Source organism: Carcharodon carcharias, chromosome 30 (assembly GCF_017639515.1).
Source record: "Carcharodon carcharias isolate sCarCar2 chromosome 30, sCarCar2.pri, whole genome shotgun sequence".
Taxonomy (NCBI): domain Eukaryota; kingdom Metazoa; phylum Chordata; class Chondrichthyes; order Lamniformes; family Lamnidae; genus Carcharodon; species Carcharodon carcharias.
Genome location: NC_054496.1, coordinates 30945925 through 30968586, shown reverse-complemented (window position 1 = coordinate 30968586; position 22662 = coordinate 30945925).

The following is a 22662-nucleotide window of genomic DNA, read 5'->3' as shown; positions in this document are numbered from 1 at the left end:
GAGATCGCACACTCAGAGGAATGGAATCGCACACTCGGTGGAATGAGATTGCACACTCGGTGGAATGAGAGCTCAAACTCGGTGGAATGAGTGAGCACACTCGGAGGAATGAGAATGCACATTCGCTGGAATGAGAGTGCACACTCGGTGGAATGAGAGCACACACTCGGTGGAATGACAGTGCACACTCAGAGTAATGAGAGCGCACACTCAGTGGAATGAGAGCTCACACTCAGTGGAATGAGAGCGCACACCCGGTGGAATGAAAGTGCACACTCGGTGGAATGAGATCGCACACTCAGAGGAATGAGAGCGCACAATCGATGGAATGAGAGTGCACACTCGGTGGAATGAGAGTGCAAATTCGGTGGAAAAAGAATGCACATTCGCGGGAAAAAGAGTGCACATTCGGTGGAATGAGAGAACACACGGTGGAATGGAAGCGCACACTCGGTGGAATGAGAGTGCACACTCGGTAGAATGAGAGTGCACACTCGGTGGAATGAGAGCACACATTCGGTGGAATGAGAGTGCACACTCAGAGTAATGAGAGCGCACACTCGGTGGAATGAGAGGGCACACTCGGTGGAATGAGAGGGCATACTCGGTGGAGTGAGAGCGTACACTCGGTGGAATGAGAGCTCACACTCGGTGGAATGAGAGCGCACATTCGGTGGAATGAGATCGCACACTCAGAGGAATGGAAGCGCACACTCGGTGGAAGGAGGGTGCACACTCGGTGGAATGAGGGTGCACACTCGGTGGAATGAGATCGCACACTCAGAGGAATGAGAGCGCACAATCGATGGAATGAGAGTGCACACTCGGTGGAATGAGAGTGCAAATTCGGTGGAAAAAGAATGCACATTCGCGGGAAAAGGAGTGCACATTCGGTGGAATGAGAGAACACACGGTGGAATGGAAGCGCACACTCGGAGGAATGAGAGTGCACACTCGGTAGAATGAGAGTGCACACTCGGTGGAATGAGAGCACACATTCGGTGGAATGAGAGTGCACACTCAGAGTAATGAGAGCGCACACTCGGTGGAATGAGAGGGCACACTCGGTGGAATGAGAGGGCATACTCGGTGGAGTGAGAGCGTACACTCGGTGGAATGAGAGCTCACACTCGGTGGAATGAGAGCGCACATTCGGTGGAATGAGATCGCACACTCAGAGGAATGGAAGCGCACACTCGGTGGAAGGAGGGTGCACACTCGGTGGAATGAGGGTGCACACTCGGTGGAATGAGAGTGCACACTCGGTGGAATGAGAGCACACACTCGGTGGAATGACAGTGCACACTCAGAGTAATGAAAGCGCACACTCAGTGGAATGAGAGCTCACACTCAGTGCAATGAGAGCGCACACCCGGTGGAATGAGAGTGCACACTCGGTGGAATGAGAGCGCACACTCGGTGGAATGAGATCTCACACTCCGTGGAATAAGAATGCACACTCGGTGGAATGAGAGCTCACTTGCAGTGGAATCAGAGCGCACACTCAGTGGATTGAGAGGGCACACTCGGTGGAATGAAAGTGCAAACTCGGTGGAGTGAGAGCGTACACTCGGTGGAATGAGAGCTCACACTCGGTGGAATGAGAGCGCACATTCGGTGGAATGAGATCGCACACTCAGAGGAATGGAAGCGCACACTCGGTGGAAGGAGGGTGCACACTCGGTGGAATGAGGGTGCACACTCGGTGGAATGAGAGTGCACACTCGGTGGAATGAGAGCACAAATTCGGTGGAATGAGAGTGCACACTCAGAGTAATGAGAGCGCACACGCGGTGGAATGAGAGGGCACACTCGGTGGAATGAGAGTGCACACTCGGTGGAATGAGAGCTCAAACTCGGTGGAATGAGTGAGCACACTCGGAGGAATGAGAATGCACATTCGCTGGAATGAGAGTGCACACTCGGTGGAATGAGAGCACACACTCGGTGGAATGACAGTGCACACTCAGAGTAATGAGAGCGCACACTCAGTGGAATGAGAGCTCACACTCAGTGGAATGAGAGCGCACACCCGGTGGAATGAAAGTGCACACTCGGTGGAATGAGATCGCACACTCAGAGGAATGAGAGCGCACAATCGATGGAATGAGAGTGCACACTCGGTGGAATGAGAGTGCAAATTCGGTGGAAAAAGAATGCACATTCGCGGGAAAAAGAGTGCACATTCGGTGGAATGAGAGAACACACGGTGGAATGGAAGCGCACACTCGGTGGAATGAGAGTGCACACTCGGTAGAATGAGAGTGCACACTCGGTGGAATGAGAGCACACATTCGGTGGAATGAGAGTGCACACTCGGTGGAGTGAGAGCGTACACTCGGTGGAATGAGAGCTCACACTGGGTGGAATGAGAGCGCACATTCGGTGGAATGAGATCGCACACTCAGAGGAATGGAAGCGCACACTCGGTGGAAGGAGGGTGCACACTCGGTGGAATGAGGGTGCACACTCGGTGGAATGAGAGTGCACACTCAGTGGAATGAGAGTGCACACTCGGTGGAATGAGAGCGCACACTCGGTGGAATGAGATCTCACACTCCGTGGAATAAGAATGCACACTCGGTGGAATGAGAGTGCACACTCGGTGGAGTGAGAGCGTACACTCGGTGGAATGAGAGCTCACACTCGGTGGATTGAGAATGCACACTGAGAGGAATGAGATCGCACACTTGGTGGAATGAGATCGCACACACAGAGGAATGGAATCGCACACTCGGTGGAATGAGATTGCACACTCGGTGGAATGAGAGCTCAAACTCGGTGGAATGAGTGAGCACACTCGGAGGAATGAGAATGCACATTCGCTGGAATGAGAGTGCACACTCGGTGGAATGAGAGCACACACTCGGTGGAATGACAGTGCACACTCAGAGTAATGAGAGCGCACACTCAGTGGAATGAGAGCTCACACTCAGTGGAATGAGAGCGCACACCCGGTGGAATGAAAGTGCACACTCGGTGGAATGAGATCGCACACTCAGAGGAATGAGAGCGCACAATCGATGGAATGAGAGTGCACACTCGGTGGAATGAGAGTGCAAATTCGGTGGAAAAAGAATGCACATTCGCGGGAAAAAGAGTGCACATTCGGTGGAATGAGAGAACACACGGTGGAATGGAAGCGCACACTCGGTGGAATGAGAGTGCACACTCGGTAGAATGAGAGTGCACACTCGGTGGAATGAGAGCACACATTCGGTGGAATGAGAGTGCACACTCAGAGTAATGAGAGCGCACACTCGGTGGAATGAGAGGGCACACTCGGTGGAATGAGAGGGCATACTCGGTGGAGTGAGAGCGTACACTCGGTGGAATGAGAGCTCACACTCGGTGGAATGAGAGCGCACATTCGGTGGAATGAGATCGCACACTCAGAGGAATGGAAGCGCACACTCGGTGGAAGGAGGGTGCACACTCGGTGGAATGAGGGTGCACACTCGGTGGAATGAGATCGCACACTCAGAGGAATGAGAGCGCACAATCGATGGAATGAGAGTGCACACTCGGTGGAATGAGAGTGCAAATTCGGTGGAAAAAGAATGCACATTCGCGGGAAAAGGAGTGCACATTCGGTGGAATGAGAGAACACACGGTGGAATGGAAGCGCACACTCGGTGGAATGAGAGTGCACACTCGGTAGAATGAGAGTGCACACTCGGTGGAATGAGAGCACACATTCGGTGGAATGAGAGTGCACACTCAGAGTAATGAGAGCGCACACTCGGTGGAATGAGAGGGCACACTCGGTGGAATGAGAGGGCATACTCGGTGGAGTGAGAGCGTACACTCGGTGGAATGAGAGCTCACACTCGGTGGAATGAGAGCGCACATTCGGTGGAATGAGATCGCACACTCAGAGGAATGGAAGCGCACACTCGGTGGAAGGAGGGTGCACACTCGGTGGAATGAGGGTGCACACTCGGTGGAATGAGAGTGCACACTCGGTGGAATGAGAGTGCACACTCGGTGGAATGAGAGCGCACACTCGGTGGAATGAGATCTCACACTCCGTGGAATAAGAATGCACACTCGGTGGAATGAGAGCTCACTTTCGGTGGAATGAGAGCGCACACTCAGTGGATTGAGAGGGCACACTCAGTGGAATGAAAGTGCACACTCGGTGGAGTGAGAGCGTACACTCGGTGGAAGGAGAGCTCACACTCGGAGGAATGAGAGCGCACATTCGGTGGAATGAGGGTGCACACTCGGTGGAATGAGAATGCACTCTCGGTGGAATGAGAGCGCACATTCGGTGGAATGAGAGTGCACACTCAGAGTAATGAGAGCGCACACACGGTGGAATGAGAGTTCACACTCGGTGGAACGAGAGTGCACACTTGGTGGATTGAGAGCGTACACTCGGTGGAATGAGAGCTCACACTCGGCGGATTGAGAATGCACACTGAGAGGAATGAGAGCGACCACTCGGTGGAATGAGATCGCACACTCAGAGGAATGGAATCGCACAATCGGTGGAATGAGAGTGCACACTCAGATGAATGGAATTGCACGCTCGGTGGAATGAGTTTGCACACTCGGTGGAATGAGCGCACACACTCGGTGGAATGAGAGTGCACACATGGTGGAATGAGACCGTACACTCGGTGGAATGAGAATGCACACTCGGTGGAAAAAGAATGCACATTAGCGGGAATGAGAGTGCACACTCGGTGGAATGAGAGGGCACACTCGGTGCAATGAGAGTGCACACTTGGTGGAATGGAAGCGCACACTCGGTGGAATGAGAGCGCACACTCGATGGAATGAGGGTGCACACTCGGTGGACTGAGAGCGCAGACTCGGTGGAGTGAGAGCGCACACTCGGTCTAATGAGAGTGCACACTCAGTGGAATGAGAGCGCACTCATGGTGTAATGAGAGCGCACACTCGGTGGAATGAGAGTGCTCACTCAGAGGAATGAGAGCGCCCACTCGGTAGAATGAGAGCGCACACTCGGTGGAATAAGAGCTCACACTCGTTGGAATGAGATCGCAGACTCAGAGGAATGAGAGTGCACACTCGGTGGAATGAGAGCGCACACTCGGTGGAATGAGAGCACACACTGGTTGGAATGAGAGCTCACACACAGTGGAATGAGAGCACAAACTGGGTGGAATGAGAGCTCACACTCAGTGGAATGAGAATGCACATTCGCTGGAATGAGAGCTCAAACTCAGAGGAATGAGAGCGCACACTTGGTGGAATGAGAGCGCACACTCGGTGGAATGAGAGCGCACATTCGTTGGAATGAGAGCGCACACTCGGTGGAATGAGAGCGCACACTCGGTGGAATGAGAGCGCACACCCGGTGGAATGAGAGTGCACACTCGGTGGAATGAGATCGCAGACTCGGTGGAATGAGAGCGCACACTCGGTGGAATGAGAGCGCACACTCGGTGGAATGAGAGCGCACACTCGGTGGAATGAGAGTGCACACTCGGTGGAATGAGAGCTCAAACTCGGTGGAATGAGTGAGCACACTCGGAGGAATGAGAATGCACATTCGCTGGAATGAGAGTGCACACTCGGTGGAATGAGAGCACACACTCGGTGGAATGACAGTGCACACTCAGAGTAATGAGAGCGCACACTCAGTGGAATGAGAGCTCACACTCAGTGGAATGAGAGCGCACACCCGGTGGAATGAAAGTGCACACTCGGTGGAATGAGATCGCACACTCAGAGGAATGAGAGCGCACAATCGATGGAATGAGAGTGCACACTCGGTGGAATGAGAGTGCAAATTCGGTGGAAAAAGAATGCACATTCGCGGGAAAAAGAGTGCACATTCGGTGGAATGAGAGAACACACGGTGGAATGGAAGCGCACACTCGGTGGAATGAGAGTGCACACTCGGTAGAATGAGAGTGCACACTCGGTGGAATGAGAGCACACATTCGGTGGAATGAGAGTGCACACTCAGAGTAATGAGAGCGCACACTCGGTGGAATGAGAGGGCACACTCGGTGGAATGAGAGGGCATACTCGGTGGAGTGAGAGCGTACACTCGGTGGAATGAGAGCTCACACTCGGTGGAATGAGAGCGCACATTCGGTGGAATGAGATCGCACACTCAGAGGAATGGAAGCGCACACTCGGTGGAAGGAGGGTGCACACTCGGTGGAATGAGGGTGCACACTCGGTGGAATGAGATCGCACACTCAGAGGAATGAGAGCGCACAATCGATGGAATGAGAGTGCACACTCGGTGGAATGAGAGTGCAAATTCGGTGGAAAAAGAATGCACATTCGCGGGAAAAGGAGTGCACATTCGGTGGAATGAGAGAACACACGGTGGAATGGAAGCGCACACTCGGAGGAATGAGAGTGCACACTCGGTAGAATGAGAGTGCACACTCGGTGGAATGAGAGCACACATTCGGTGGAATGAGAGTGCACACTCAGAGTAATGAGAGCGCACACTCGGTGGAATGAGAGGGCACACTCGGTGGAATGAGAGGGCATACTCGGTGGAGTGAGAGCGTACACTCGGTGGAATGAGAGCTCACACTCGGTGGAATGAGAGCGCACATTCGGTGGAATGAGATCGCACACTCAGAGGAATGGAAGCGCACACTCGGTGGAAGGAGGGTGCACACTCGGTGGAATGAGGGTGCACACTCGGTGGAATGAGAGTGCACACTCGGTGGAATGAGAGCACACACTCGGTGGAATGACAGTGCACACTCAGAGTAATGAAAGCGCACACTCAGTGGAATGAGAGCTCACACTCAGTGCAATGAGAGCGCACACCCGGTGGAATGAGAGTGCACACTCGGTGGAATGAGAGCGCACACTCGGTGGAATGAGATCTCACACTCCGTGGAATAAGAATGCACACTCGGTGGAATGAGAGCTCACTTGCAGTGGAATCAGAGCGCACACTCAGTGGATTGAGAGGGCACACTCGGTGGAATGAAAGTGCAAACTCGGTGGAGTGAGAGCGTACACTCGGTGGAATGAGAGCTCACACTCGGTGGAATGAGAGCGCACATTCGGTGGAATGAGATCGCACACTCAGAGGAATGGAAGCGCACACTCGGTGGAAGGAGGGTGCACACTCGGTGGAATGAGGGTGCACACTCGGTGGAATGAGAGTGCACACTCGGTGGAATGAGAGCACAAATTCGGTGGAATGAGAGTGCACACTCAGAGTAATGAGAGCGCACACGCGGTGGAATGAGAGGGCACACTCGGTGGAATGAGAGTGCACACTCGGTGGAATGAGAGCTCAAACTCGGTGGAATGAGTGAGCACACTCGGAGGAATGAGAATGCACATTCGCTGGAATGAGAGTGCACACTCGGTGGAATGAGAGCACACACTCGGTGGAATGACAGTGCACACTCAGAGTAATGAGAGCGCACACTCAGTGGAATGAGAGCTCACACTCAGTGGAATGAGAGCGCACACCCGGTGGAATGAAAGTGCACACTCGGTGGAATGAGATCGCACACTCAGAGGAATGAGAGCGCACAATCGATGGAATGAGAGTGCACACTCGGTGGAATGAGAGTGCAAATTCGGTGGAAAAAGAATGCACATTCGCGGGAAAAAGAGTGCACATTCGGTGGAATGAGAGAACACACGGTGGAATGGAAGCGCACACTCGGTGGAATGAGAGTGCACACTCGGTAGAATGAGAGTGCACACTCGGTGGAATGAGAGCACACATTCGGTGGAATGAGAGTGCACACTCGGTGGAGTGAGAGCGTACACTCGGTGGAATGAGAGCTCACACTTGGTGGAATGAGAGCGCACATTCGGTGGAATGAGATCGCACACTCAGAGGAATGGAAGCGCACACTCGGTGGAAGGAGGGTGCACACTCGGTGGAATGAGGGTGCACACTCGGTGGAATGAGAGTGCACACTCAGTGGAATGAGAGTGCACACTCGGTGGAATGAGAGCGCACACTCGGTGGAATGAGATCTCACACTCCGTGGAATAAGAATGCACACTCGGTGGAATGAGAGTGCACACTCGGTGGAGTGAGAGCGTACACTCGGTGGAATGAGAGCTCACACTCGGTGGATTGAGAATGCACACTGAGAGGAATGAGATCGCACACTTGGTGGAATGAGATCGCACACTCAGAGGAATGGAATCGCACACTCGGTGGAATGAGATTGCACACTCGGTGGAATGAGAGCTCAAACTCGGTGGAATGAGTGAGCACACTCGGAGGAATGGAAATGCACATTCGCTGGAATGAGAGTGCACACTCGGTGGAATGAGAGCACACACTCGGTGGAATGACAGTGCACACTCAGAGTAATGAGAGCGCACACTCAGTGGAATGAGAGCTCACACTCAGTGGAATGAGAGCGCACACCCGGTGGAATGAAAGTGCACACTCGGTGGAATGAGATCGCACACTCAGAGGAATGAGAGCGCACAATCGATGGAATGAGAGTGCACACTCGGTGGAATGAGAGTGCAAATTCGGTGGAAAAAGAATGCACATTCGCGGGAAAAAGAGTGCACATTCGGTGGAATGAGAGAACACACGGTGGAATGGAAGCGCACACTCGGTGGAATGAGAGTGCACACTCGGTAGAATGAGAGTGCACACTCGGTGGAATGAGAGCACACATTCGGTGGAATGAGAGTGCACACTCAGAGTAATGAGAGCGCACACTCGGTGGAATGAGAGGGCACACTCGGTGGAATGAGAGGGCATACTCGGTGGAGTGAGAGCGTACACTCGGTGGAATGAGAGCTCACACTCGGTGGAATGAGAGCGCACATTCGGTGGAATGAGATCGCACACTCAGAGGAATGGAAGCGCACACTCGGTGGAAGGAGGGTGCACACTCGGTGGAATGAGGGTGCACACTCGGTGGAATGAGATCGCACACTCAGAGGAATGAGAGCGCACAATCGATGGAATGAGAGTGCACACTCGGTGGAATGAGAGTGCAAATTCGGTGGAAAAAGAATGCACATTCGCGGGAAAAGGAGTGCACATTCGGTGGAATGAGAGAACACACGGTGGAATGGAAGCGCACACTCGGTGGAATGAGAGTGCACACTCGGTAGAATGAGAGTGCACACTCGGTGGAATGAGAGCACACATTCGGTGGAATGAGAGTGCACACTCAGAGTAATGAGAGCGCACACTCGGTGGAATGAGAGGGCACACTCGGTGGAATGAGAGGGCATACTCGGTGGAGTGAGAGCGTACACTCGGTGGAATGAGAGCTCACACTCGGTGGAATGAGAGCGCACATTCGGTGGAATGAGATCGCACACTCAGAGGAATGGAAGCGCACACTCGGTGGAAGGAGGGTGCACACTCGGTGGAATGAGGGTGCACACTCGGTGGAATGAGAGTGCACACTCGGTGGAATGAGAGTGCACACTCGGTGGAATGAGAGCGCACACTCGGTGGAATGAGATCTCACACTCCGTGGAATAAGAATGCACACTCGGTGGAATGAGAGCTCACTTTCGGTGGAATGAGAGCGCACACTCAGTGGATTGAGAGGGCACACTCAGTGGAATGAAAGTGCACACTCGGTGGAGTGAGAGCGTACACTCGGTGGAAGGAGAGCTCACACTCGGAGGAATGAGAGCGCACATTCGGTGGAATGAGGGTGCACACTCGGTGGAATGAGAATGCACTCTCGGTGGAATGAGAGCGCACATTCGGTGGAATGAGAGTGCACACTCAGAGTAATGAGAGCGCACACACGGTGGAATGAGAGTTCACACTCGGTGGAACGAGAGTGCACACTTGGTGGATTGAGAGCGTACACTCGGTGGAATGAGAGCTCACACTCGGCGGATTGAGAATGCACACTGAGAGGAATGAGAGCGACCACTCGGTGGAATGAGATCGCACACTCAGAGGAATGGAATCGCACAATCGGTGGAATGAGAGTGCACACTCAGATGAATGGAATTGCACGCTCGGTGGAATGAGTTTGCACACTCGGTGGAATGAGCGCACACACTCGGTGGAATGAGAGTGCACACATGGTGGAATGAGACCGTACACTCGGTGGAATGAGAATGCACACTCGGTGGAAAAAGAATGCACATTAGCGGGAATGAGAGTGCACACTCGGTGGAATGAGAGGGCACACTCGGTGCAATGAGAGTGCACACTTGGTGGAATGGAAGCGCACACTCGGTGGAATGAGAGCGCACACTCGATGGAATGAGGGTGCACACTCGGTGGACTGAGAGCGCAGACTCGGTGGAGTGAGAGCGCACACTCGGTCTAATGAGAGTGCACACTCAGTGGAATGAGAGCGCACTCATGGTGTAATGAGAGCGCACACTCGGTGGAATGAGAGTGCTCACTCAGAGGAATGAGAGCGCCCACTCGGTAGAATGAGAGCGCACACTCGGTGGAATAAGAGCTCACACTCGTTGGAATGAGATCGCAGACTCAGAGGAATGAGAGTGCACACTCGGTGGAATGAGAGCGCACACTCGGTGGAATGAGAGCACACACTTGTTGGAATGAGAGCTCACACCCAGTGGAATGAGAGCACAAACTTGGTGGAATGAGAGCTCACACTCAGTGGAATGAGAATGCACATTCGCTGGAATGAGAGCTCAAACTCAGAGGAATGAGAGCGCACACTTGGTGGAATGAGAGCGCACACTCGGTGGAATGAGAGCGCACATTCATTGGAATGAGAGCGCACACTCGGTGGAATGAGAGCGCACACTCGGTGGAATGAGAGCGCACACCCGGTGGAATGAGAGTGCACACTCGGTGGAATGAGATCGCAGACTCGGTGGAATGAGAGCGCACACTCGGTGGAATGAGAGCGCACACTCGGTGGAATGAGAGCGCACACTCGGTGGAATGAGAGTGCACACTCGGTGGAAAAAAATGGACATTCGCGGGAATGAGAGTGCACATTTGGTGGAATGAGAGTACACACGGTGGAATGGAAGCGCACACTCGGAGGAATGACAGTGCACACTCGGTAGTATGAGAGTGCACACTCGGTGGAATGAGAGTGCACACTCGGTGGAGTGAGAGGGTACACTCGGTGGAATGAGAGCTCACACTCGGTGGAATGAGAGCGCACATTCTGTGGAATGAGATCGCACCCTAAAAGGAATGGAAGCGCACACTCGGTGGAAGGAGAGTGCACACTCGGTGGAATGAGGGTGCACACTCGGTGGAATGAGAGTGCACACTCGTTGGAATGAGAGCGCACATTCTGTGGAATGAGAGTGCACACTCAGAGTAATGACAGCGCACACTCGGTGGAATGAGAGGGCACACCCAGTGGAATGAGAATGCACACTCAGTGGAATGAGAGCTCAAACTCGATGGAATGAGTGTGCACAGTCAGTGGAATGAGAATGCACATTCGATGGAATGAGAGTGCACACTCGGTGGAATGAGAGCACACACTCGGTGGAATGACAGTGCACACTCAGAGTAATGAAAGCGCACACTCAGTGGAATGAGAGCTCACACTCAGTGCAATGAGAGCGCACACCCGGTGGAATGAGAGTGCACACTCGGTGGAATGAGAGCGCACACTCGGTGGAATGAGATCTCACACTCCGTGGAATAAGAATGCACACTCGGTGGAATGAGAGCTCACTTGCAGTGGAATGAGAGCGCAAACTCAGTGGATTGAGAGGGCACACTCGGTGGAATGAAAGTGCAAACTCGGTGGAGTGAGAGCGTACACTCGGTGGAATGAGAGGTAACACTCGGTGGAATGAGAGCGCACATTCGGTGGAATGAGATCGCACACTCAGAGGAATGGAAGCGCACACTCGGTGGAAGGAGGGTGCACACTCGGTGGAATGAGGGTGCACACTCGGTGGAATGAGGGTGCACACTCGTTGGAATGAGAGTGCACACTCGGTGGAATGAGAGCGCAAATTCGGTGGAATGAGAGTGCACACTCAGAGTAATGAGAGCGCACACGCGGTGGAATGAGAGGGCACACTCGGTGGAATGAGAGTGCACACTCGGTGGAATGAGAGCTCAAACTCGGTGGAATGAGTGAGCACACTCGGAGGAATGAGAATGCACATTCGCTGGAATGAGAGTTCACACTCGGTGGAATGAGAGCACACACTCGGTGGAATGACAGTGCACACTCAGAGTAATGAGAGCGCACACTCAGTGGAATGAGAGCTCACACTCAGTGGAATGAGAGCGCACACCCGGTGGAATGAAAGTGCACACTCGGTGGAATGAGAGCGCACACTCGGTGGAATGAGAGCGCACACTCGGTGGAATGAGAGCGCACACTCGGTGGAATGAGAGCTCACACTCGGTGGATTGAGAATGCACACTCAGAGGAATGAGAGTGCACACTCGGTGGAATGAGATCGCACACTCAGAGGAATGAGAGCGCACAATCGATGGAATGAGAGTGCACACTCGGTGGAATGAGAGTGCAAATTTGGTGGAAAAAGAATGCACATTCGCGGGAAAAAGAGTGCACATTCGGTGGAATGAGAGAACACACGGTGGAATGGAAGCGCACACTCGGTGGAATGAGAATGCACTCTCGGTGGAATGAGAGCGCACATTCGGTGGAATGAGAGTGCACACTCAGCGTAATGAGAGCGCACACACGGTGGAATGAGAGGGCACACTCGGTGGAATGAGATCTCACACTCCGTGGAATAAGAATGCACACTCGGTGGAATGAGAGCTTACTTTCGGTGGAATGAGAGTGCACACTCGGTGGAAAAAGAATGCACATTTGGGGGAATGAGAGTGCACATTCGGTGGAATGAGAGTCCACAGGGTGGAATGGAAGCGCACACTCGGTGGAATGAGAGTGCACACTCGGTAGAATGAGAGTGCACACTCGGTGGAATGAGAGCGCAAATTCGGTGGAATGAAAGTGCACACTCGGTGGAATGAGAGCTCAAACTCGGTGGAATGAGTGTGCACACTCGGTGGAATGAGCTCACACACTCGGTGGAATGAGAGTGCACACACGGTGGGATGAGACCGTACACTCGTGGAATGAGATTGCACACTCGGTGGAATGGAAGCGCACAGTCGCTGGAATGAGAGCGCACTCATGGTGTAATGAGAGCGCACACTCGGTGGAATGAGAGTGCACACTCTGAGGAATGAGAGCGCCCACTCGGTAGAATGAGAGCGCACACTCGGTGGAATAAGAGCTCACAATCGTTGGAATGAGATCGCAGACTCAGAGGAATGAGAGAGCACACTCGGTGGAATGACAGTGCACACTCAGAGAAATGAGAGTGCACACTCGGTGGAATGAGAGCGCACACTCGGTGGAATGAGAGCGCACACTTGGTGGAATGAGATCGCACACTCAGAGGAATGAGAGCGCACAATCGATGGAATGAGAGTGCACACTCGGTGGAATGAGAGTGCACACTCGGTGGAAAAAGAATGGACATTCGCGGGAATGAGAGTGCACATTTGGTGGAATGAGAGTACACACGGTGGAATGGAAGCGCACACTCGGAGGAATGACAGTGCACACTCGGTAGTATGAGAGTGCACACTCGGTGGAATGAGAGTGCACACTCGGTGGAGTGAGAGGGTACACTCGGTGGAATGAGAGCTCACACTCGGTGGAATGAGAGCGCACATTCTGTGGAATGAGATCGCACCCTAAGAGGAATGGAAGCGCACACTCGGTAGAAGGAGAGTGCACACTCGGTGGAATGAGGGTGCACACTCGGTGGAATGAGAGTGCACACTCGTTGGAATGAGAGCGCACATTCTGTGGAATGAGAGTGCACACTCAGAGTAATGACAGCGCACACTCGGTGGAATGAGAGGGCACACCCAATGGAATGAGAATGCACACTCAGTGGAATGAGAGCTCAAACTCGATGGAATGAGTGTGGAAAGTCAGTGGAATGAGAATGCACATTCGATGGAATGAGAGTGCACACTCGGTGGAATGAGAGCACACACTCGGTGGAATGACAGTGCACACTCAGAGTAATGAAAGCGCACACTCAGTGGAATGAGAGCTCACACTCAGTGCAATGAGAGCGCACACCCGGTGGAATGAGAGTGCACACTCGGTGGAATGAGAGCGCACACTCGGTGGAATGAGATTGCACACTCGGTGGAATGGAAGCGCACATTCGCTGGAATGAGAGTGCACACTCGATGGAATGAGGGTGCACACTCGGTGGACTGAGAGCGCAGACTCGGTGGAGTGAGAGCGCACACTCGGTCTAATGAGAGTGCACACTCGGTGGAATGAGAGCGCACTCATGGTGTAATGAGAGCGCACACTCGGTGGAATGAGAGTGCACACTCAGAGGAATGAGAGCGCCCACTCGGTAGAATGAGAGCGCACACTCGGTGGAATGAGAGAGCACACTCGGTAGAATGAGAGTGCACACTCGGTGGAATGAGAATGCACATTCGCTGGAATGAGAGTGCACACTCGGTGGAATGAGAGCACACTCTTGTTGGAATGAGAGCGCACACCCGGTGGAATGAAAGTGCACACTCGGTGGAATGAAAGTGTACACTCGGTGGAGTGAGAGCGTACACTCGGTGGAATGAGAGCTCACACTCGGTGGAATGAGAGCGCACATTCGGTGGAATGAGATCGCACACTCAGAGGAATGGAAGCGCACACTCGGTGGAAGGAGGGTGCACACTCGGTGGAATGAGGGTGCACATTTGGTGGAATGAGAGCGCACATTCGGTGGAATGAGAGTGCACACTCAGAGTAATGAGAGCGCACACTCGGTGGAATGAGAGGGCACACTCGGTGGAATGAGAGGGCACACTCGGTGGAGTGAGAGCGTACACTCGGTGGAATGAGAGCTCACACTCGGTGGATTGAGAATGCACACTGAGAGGAATGAGATCGCACACTCGGTGGAATGAGATCGCACACTCAGAGGAATGGAATCGCACACTCGGTGGAATGAGATTGCACATTCGGTGGAATGGAAGCGCACATTCGCTGGAATGAGAGTGCACACTCGATGGAATGAGGGTGCACACTCGGTGGACTGAGAGCGCAGACTCGGTGGAGTGAGAGCGCACACTCGGTCTAATGAGAGTGCACACTCGGTGGAATGAGAGCGCACTCATGGTGTAATGAGAGCGCACACTCGGTGGAATGAGAGTGCACACTCAGAGGAATGAGAGCGCCCACTCGGTAGAATGAGAGCGCACACCCGGTGGAATAAGAGCTCACACTCGTTGGAATGAGATCGCAGACTCAGAGGAATGAGAGAGCACACTCAGGGGAATGATAGCGCCCACTCGGTAGAATGAGAGCGCACACTCGGTGGAATAAGAGCTCACACTCGTTGGAATGAGATCGCAGACTCAGAGGAATGAGAGAGCACACTCAGGGGAATGACAGTGCACACTCAGAGTAATGAGAGTGCACACTCGGTGGAATGAGAGCGCACACTCGGTGGAATGAGAGTGCACACTCAGAGGAATGAGAGCGCCCACTCGGTAGAATGAGAGCGCACACTCGGTGGAATAAGAGCTCACACTCGTTGGAATGAGATCGCAGACTCAGAGGAATGAGAGAGCACACTCAGGGGAATGATAGCGCCCACTCGGTAGAATGAGAGCGCACACTCGGTGGAATAAGAGCTCACACTCGTTGGAATGAGATCGCAGACTCAGAGGAATGAGAGAGCACACTCAGGGGAATGACAGTGCACACTCAGAGTAATGAGAGTGCACACTCGGTGGAATGAGAGCGCACACTCGGTGGAATGAGAGTGCACACTCAGAGGAATGAGAGCGCCCACTCGGTAGAATGAGAGCGCACACTCGGTGGAATAAGAGCTCACACTCGTTGGAATGAGATCGCAGACTCAGAGGAATGAGAGAGCACACTCAGGGGAATGACAGTGCACACTCAGAGTAATGAGAGTGCACACTCGGTGGAATGAGAGCGCACACTCGGTGGAATGAGAGCGCACACTTGGTGGAATGAGATCGCACACTCAGAGGAATGAGAGCGCACAATCGATGGAATGAGAGTGCACACTCGGTGGAATGAGAGTGCACACTCGGTGGAAAAAAATGGACATTCGCGGGAATGAGAGTGCACATTTGGTGGAATGAGAGTACACACGGTGGAATGGAATCGCACACTCGGAGGAATGACAGTGCACACTCGGTAGTATGAGAGTGCACACTCGGTGGAATGAGAGTGCACACTCGGTGGAGTGAGAGGGTACACTCGGTGGAATGAGAGCTCACACTCGGTGGAATGAGAGCGCACATTCTGTGGAATGAGATCGCACCCTAAGAGGAATGGAAGCGCACACTCGGTGGAAGGAGAGTGCACACTCGGTGGAATGAGGGTGCACACTCGGTGGAATGAGAGTGCACACTCGTTGGAATGAGAGCGCACATTCTGTGGAATGAGAGTGCACACTCAGAGTAATGACAGCGCACACTCGGTGGAATGAGAGGGCACACCCAGTGGAATGAGAATGCACACTCAGTGGAATGAGAGCTCAAACTCGATGGAATGAGTGTGGAAAGTCAATGGAATGAGAATGCACATTCGATGGAATGAAAGCGCACACTCAGTGGAATGAGAGCTCACACTCAGTGCAATGAGAGCGCACACTCGTTGGAATGAGAGTGCACACTCGGTGGAATGAGAGCGCAAATTCGGTGGAATGAGAGTGCACACTCAGAGTAATGAGAGCGCACACGCGGTGGAATGAGAGGGCACACTCGGTGGAATGAGAGTGCACACTCGGTGGAATGAGAGCTCAAACTCGGTGGAATGAGTGAGCACACTCGGAGGAATGAGAATGCACATTCGCTGGAATGAGAGTTCACACTCGGTGGAATGAGAGCACACACTCGGTGGAATGACAGTGCACACTCAGAGTAATGAGAGCGCACACTCAGTGGAATGAGAGCTCACACTCAGTGGAATGAGAGCGCACACCCGGTGGAATGAAAGTGCACACTCGGTGGAATGAGAGCGCACACTCGGTGGAATGAGAGCGCACACTCGGTGGAATGAGAGCGCACACTCGGTGGAATGAGAGCTCACACTCGGTGGATTGAGAATGCACACTCAGAGGAATGAGAGTGCACACTCGGTGGAATGAGATCGCACACTCAGAGGAATGAGAGCGCACAATCGATGGAATGAGAGTGCACACTCGGTGGAATGAGAGTGCAAATTTGGTGGAAAAAGAATGCACATTCGCGGGAAAAAGAGTGCACATTCGGTGGAATGAGAGAACACACGGTGGAATGGAAGCGCACACTCGGTGGAATGAGAATGCACTCTCGGTGGAATGAGAGCGCACATTCGGTGGAATGAGAGTGCACACTCAGCGTAATGAGAGCGCACACACGGTGGAATGAGAGGGTACACTCGGTGGAATGAGATCTCACACTCCGTGGAATAAGAATGCACACTCGGTGGAATGAGAGCTTACTTTCGGTGGAATGAGAGTGCACACTCGGTGGAAAAAGAATGCACATTTGGGGGAATGAGAGTGCACATTCGGTGGAATGAGAGTCCACAGGGTGGAATGGAAGCGCACACTCGGTGGAATGAGAGTGCACACTCGGTAGAATGAGAGTGCACACTCGGTGGAATGAGAGCGCAAATTCGGTGGAATGAAAGTGCACACTCGGTGGAATGAGAGCTCAAACTCGGTGGAATGAGTGTGCACACTCGGTGGAATGAGCTCACACACTCGGTGGAATGAGAGTGCACACACGGTGGGATGAGACCGTACACTCGTGGAATGAGATTGCACACTCGGTGGAATGGAAGCGCACAGTCGCTGGAATGAGAGCGCACTCATGGTGTAATGAGAGCGCACACTCGGTGGAATGAGAGTGCACACTCAGAGGAATGAGAGCGCCCACTCGGTAGAATGAGAGCGCACACTCGGTGGAATAAGAGCTCACAATCGTTGGAATGAGATCGCAGACTCAGAGGAATGAGAGAGCACACTCGGTGGAATGACAGTGCACACTCAGAGAAATGAGAGTGCACACTCGGTGGAATGAGAGCGCACACTCGGTGGAATGAGAGCGCACACTTGGTGGAATGAGATCGCACACTCAGAGGAATGAGAGCGCACAATCGATGGAATGAGAGTGCACACTCGGTGGAATGAGAGTGCACACTCGGTGGAAAAAGAATGGACATTCGCGGGAATGAGAGTGCACATTTGGTGGAATGAGAGTACACACGGTGGAATGGAAGCGCACACTCGGAGGAATGACAGTGCACACTCGGTAGTATGAGAGTGCACACTCGGTGGAATGAGAGTGCACACTCGGTGGAGTGAGAGGGTACACTCGGTGGAATGAGAGCTCACACTCGGTGGAATGAGAGCGCACATTCTGTGGAATGAGATCGCACCCTAAGAGGAATGGAAGCGCACACTCGGTAGAAAGAGAGTGCACACTCGGTGGAATGAGGGTGCACACTCGGTGGAATGAGAGTGCACACTCGTTGGAATGAGAGCGCACATTCTGTGGAATGAGAGTGCACACTCAGAGTAATGACAGCGCACACTCGGTGGAATGAGAGGGCACACCCAATGGAATGAGAATGCACACTCAGTGGAATGAGAGCTCAAACTCGATGGAATGAGTGTGGAAAGTCAGTGGAATGAGAATGCACATTCGATGGAATGAGATCGCACACTCGGTGGAATGAGAGCACACACTCGGTGGAATGACAGTGCACACTCAGAGTAATGAAAGCGCACACTCAGTGGAATGAGAGCTCACACTCAGTGCAATGAGAGCGCACACCCGGTGGAATGAGAGTGCACACTCGGTGGAATGAGAGCGCACACTCGGTGGAATGAGATTGCACACTCGGTGGAATGGAAGCGCACATTCGCTGGAATGAGAGTGCACACTCGATGGAATGAGGGTGCACACTCGGTGGACTGAGAGCGCAGACTCGGTGGAGTGAGAGCGCACACTCGGTCTAATGAGAGTGCACACTCGGTGGAATGAGAGCGCACTCATGGTGTAATGAGAGCGCACACTCGGTGGAATGAGAGTGCACACTCAGAGGAATGAGAGCGCCCACTCGGTAGAATGAGAGCGCACACTCGGTGGAATGAGAGAGCACACTCGGTAGAATGAGAGTGCACACTCGGTGGAATGAGAATGCACATTCGCTGGAATGAGAGTGCACACTCGGTGGAATGAGAGCACACTCTTGTTGGAATGAGAGCGCACACCCGGTGGAATGAAAGTGCACACTCGGTGGAATGAAAGTGTACACTCGGTGGAGTGAGAGCGTACACTCGGTGGAATGAGAGCTCACACTCGGTGGAATGAGAGCGCACATTCGGTGGAATGAGATCGCACACTCAGAGGAATGGAAGCGCACACTCGGTGGAAGGAGGGTGCACACTCGGTGGAATGAGGGTGCACATTTGGTGGAATGAGAGCGCACATTCGGTGGAATGAGAGTGCACACTCAGAGTAATGAGAGCGCACACTCGGTGGAATGAGAGGGCACACTCGGTGGAATGAGAGGGCACACTCGGTGGAGTGAGAGCGTACACTCGGTGGAATGAGAGCTCACACTCGGTGGATTGAGAATGCACACTGAGAGGAATGAGATCGCACACTCGGTGGAATGAGATCGCACACTCAGAGGAATGGAATCGCACACTCGGTGGAATGAGATTGCACATTCGGTGGAATGGAAGCGCACATTCGCTGGAATGAGAGTGCACACTCGATGGAATGAGGGTGCACACTCGGTGGACTGAGAGCGCAGACTCGGTGGAGTGAGAGCGCACACTCGGTCTAATGAGAGTGCACACTCGGTGGAATGAGAGCGCACTCATGGTGTAATGAGAGCGCACACTCGGTGGAATGAGAGTGCACACTCAGAGGAATGAGAGCGCCCACTCGGTAGAATGAGAGCGCACACCCGGTGGAATAAGAGCTCACACTCGTTGGAATGAGATCGCAGACTCAGAGGAATGAGAGAGCACACTCAGGGGAATGATAGCGCCCACTCGGTAGAATGAGAGCGCACACTCGGTGGAATAAGAGCTCACACTCGTTGGAATGAGATCGCAGACTCAGAGGAATGAGAGAGCACACTCAGGGGAATGACAGTGCACACTCAGAGTAATGAGAGTGCACACTCGGTGGAATGAGAGCGCACACTCGGTGGAATGAGAGTGCACACTCAGAGGAATGAGAGCGCCCACTCGGTAGAATGAGAGCGCACACTCGGTGGAATAAGAGCTCACACTCGTTGGAATGAGATCGCAGACTCAGAGGAATGAGAGAGCACACTCAGGGGAATGATAGCGCCCACTCGGTAGAATGAGAGCGCACACTCGGTGGAATAAGAGCTCACACTCGTTGGAATGAGATCGCAGACTCAGAGGAATGAGAGAGCACACTCAGGGGCATGACAGTGCACACTCAGAGTAATGAGAGTGCACACTCGGTGGAATGAGAGCGCACACTCGGTGGAATGAGAGTGCACACTCAGAGGAATGAGAGCGCCCACTCGGTAGAATGAGAGCGCACACTCGGTGGAATAAGAGCTCACACTCGTTGGAATGAGATCGCAGACTCAGAGGAATGAGAGAGCACACTCAGGGGAATGACAGTGCACACTCAGAGTAATGAGAGTGCACACTCGGTGGAATGAGAGCGCACACTCGGTGGAATGAGAGCGCACACTTGGTGGAATGAGATCGCACACTCAGAGGAATGAGAGCGCACAATCGATGGAATGAGAGTGCACACTCGGTGGAATGAGAGTGCACACTCGGTGGAAAAAAATGGACATTCGCGGGAATGAGAGTGCACATTTGGTGGAATGAGAGTACACACGGTGGAATGGAATCGCACACTCGGAGGAATGACAGTGCACACTCGGTAGTATGAGAGTGCACACTCGGTGGAATGAGAGTGCACACTCGGTGGAGTGAGAGGGTACACTCGGTGGAATGAGAGCTCACACTCGGTGGAATGAGAGCGCACATTCTGTGGAATGAGATCGCACCCTAAGAGGAATGGAAGCGCACACTCGGTGGAAGGAGAGTGCACACTCGGTGGAATGAGGGTGCACACTCGGTGGAATGAGAGTGCACACTTGGTGGAATGAGAGCGCACATTCGGTGGAATGAGAGTGCACACTCAGAGTAATGACAGCGCACACTCGGTGGAATGAGAGGGCACACCCAGTGGAATGAGAGTGCACACTCGGTGGAATGAGAGCTCAAACTCGATGGAATGAGTGTGCACAGTCAGTGGAATGAGAATGCAGATTCGGTGCAATGAGAGCGCACACCCGGTGGAATGAGAGTGCACACTCGGTGGAATGAGAGCGCACACTCGGTGGAATGAGAGTGCACACTCAGAGGAATGAGAGCTCCCACTCGGTAGAATGAGAGCACACACTCGGTGGAATAAGAGCTCACACTCGTTGGAATGAGATCGCAGACTCAGAGGAATGAGAGAGCACACTCGGTGGAATGACAGTGCACACTCAGAGTAATGAGAGTGCACACTCGGTGGAATGAGAGCGCACACTTGGTCGAATGAGATCGCACACTCAGAGGAATGAGAGCGCACAATCGATGGAATGAGAGTGCACACTCGGTGGAATGAGAGTGCACACTCGGTGGAAAAAGAATGGACATTCGCGGGAATGAGAGTGCACATTTGGTGGAATGAGAGTACACACGGTGGAATGGAAGCGCACACTCGGAGGAATGACAGTGCACACTCGGTAGTATGAGAGTGCACACTCGGTGGAATGAGAGTGCACACTCGGTGGAGTGAGAGGGTACACTCGGTGGAATGAGAGCTCACACTCGGTGGAATGAGAGCGCACATTCTGTGGAATGAGATCGCACCCAAAGAGGAATGGAAGCGCACACTCGGTGGAAGGAGAGTGCACACTCGGTGGAATGAGGGTGCACACTCGGTGGAATGAGAGTGCACACTCGTTGGAATGAGAGCGCACATTCTGTGGAATGAGAGTGCACACTCAGAGTAATGACAGCGCACACTCGGTGGAATGAGAGGGCACACCCAGTGGAATGAGAATGCACACTCAGTGGAATGAGAGCTCAAACTCGATGGAATGAGTGTGGAAAGTCAATGGAATGAGAATGCACATTCGATGGAATGAAAGCGCACACTCAGTGGAATGAGAGCTCACACTCAGTGCAATGAGAGCGCACACCCGGTGGAATGAGAGTGCACACTCGGTGGAATGAGAGCGCACACTCGGTGGAATGAGATCTCACACTCCGTGGAATAAGAATGCACACTCGGTGGAATGAGAGCTCACTTGCAGTGGAATGAGAGCGCACACTCAGTGGATTGAGAGGGCACACTCGGTGGAATGAAAGTGCAAACTCGGTGGAGTGAGAGCGTACACTCGGTGGAATGAGAGCTCACACTCGGTGGAATGAGAGCGCACATTCGGTGGAATGAGATCGCACACTCAGAGGAATGGAAGCGCACACTCGGTGGAAGGAGGGTGCACACTCGGTGGAATGAGGGTGCACACTCGGTGGAATGAGAATGCACATTCGCTGGAATGAGAGTGCACACTCGGTGGAATGAGAGCACACACTCGGTGGAATGACAGTGCACACTCAGAGTAATGAGAGCGCACACTCAGTGGAATGAGAGCTCACACTCAGTGGAATGAG